The sequence below is a fragment of the Odontomachus brunneus genome, unplaced genomic scaffold (assembly GCF_010583005.1).
Source record: "Odontomachus brunneus isolate Ranch 3 - 2012 unplaced genomic scaffold, Obru_v1 Obru_scaffold_174, whole genome shotgun sequence".
NCBI classification, from domain to species: Eukaryota; Metazoa; Arthropoda; class Insecta; order Hymenoptera; family Formicidae; genus Odontomachus; species Odontomachus brunneus.
The window spans coordinates 611,172-612,473 of NW_022639624.1; positions in this window are offsets into that span (position 1 = coordinate 611,172).

Consider the following 1,302-nt stretch of genomic DNA (forward strand, 5'->3'; position numbering starts at 1 on the left):
CTACTGATAAGAGCTCTGATGATTTAATACAATAGTACAACATTATACAAAAATTGTAGTTATTTTTCATAATTCAGACCAATGAGACATAAATAATACTTTTATAAAGTCATAAACATTATTGTGCACAAGAACTCCAACGAGATGTCAAAACTTATGTTAAAAACAAACTCTTAATAAATTTAATTTTTATTAATTAAAAAATAGTCTCGTAGATGAAGGAAGAGTCTATGTGTATTAAGGGGAGCGGTGCACTTGGACACGGTGCATTTGGACACAGCCAATCACAGCACCGTGTGATTAGAGACATTTGTAGGGTCCCTTGGAACAGCGACTTGTGATTGGACTGTGTCCAATTGCCCCGTGTCCAACTGATATACACCCATATTAAGAGGTTACATGGTTAATCTGTTAAAGATTTTAAGATTAAGTTGCATAAAAATTTATACTCACCGACGAAAAGGTTATCCAATTTTATTTTGTAAGTTGCAAAACTCATTCGTCTTGTGCAATAAGAAAATGTTCCCCAATGAGAGGATTCTCTCATCAAACAAGACTGATGAGATTCGAAATTTACAAGAAAACATAAGACAACTTTTTCGACAAAAAGTGTACAATAGTAATAGCATGTACAACAATAATTTTAGAATTATTTAGTATAAATTATACTTATTAAATAAGAACAAATTACCTGAAATTATAACAATCGTTTCTATATTATTTTATTCACGTGTCACAAATCCATGAGGGAGAAGAATGTAAACCGCATTATTACACATCACGTTAGATGCGTTCGGGGAGCTTGCTATTAGTGCTACCGTGTCATTCTATCCTTGTTGTATATCTAAGGAGCGATAAAGATAGAACAACGCGGTAACGATGGTAGCGTGCTCCCCGAACGCACCCGTTATCTGGATGAATGTTGGTTCAGCCACAATAGACCGCGTAATTCAAAAGTTTAAATCCTTATCCTCTTAAAGGATATCTTAATCAATTTAATCCTGATATAAGAAATATAATATTCAAAATTTATCTACTTGTTTCATCATCAATTTACTTACCGGCTTTTAATTACAAATTAATTCTGTACAATTAACAATAAGTGGCATGTATGTGGCAACAATGCAATGTAACTATGTTAAAATAGTTATATATTGCATATGAAAATTGTAACATTACATCAAAATTACATAAATGTAACATTTCTTGTGTAACATGTTACATCCAAGTTACATTAATGTAATTTTCTTATAACCAGAAAGTAACTAACAATATAACAATTTCATTTACATGTTATATTGC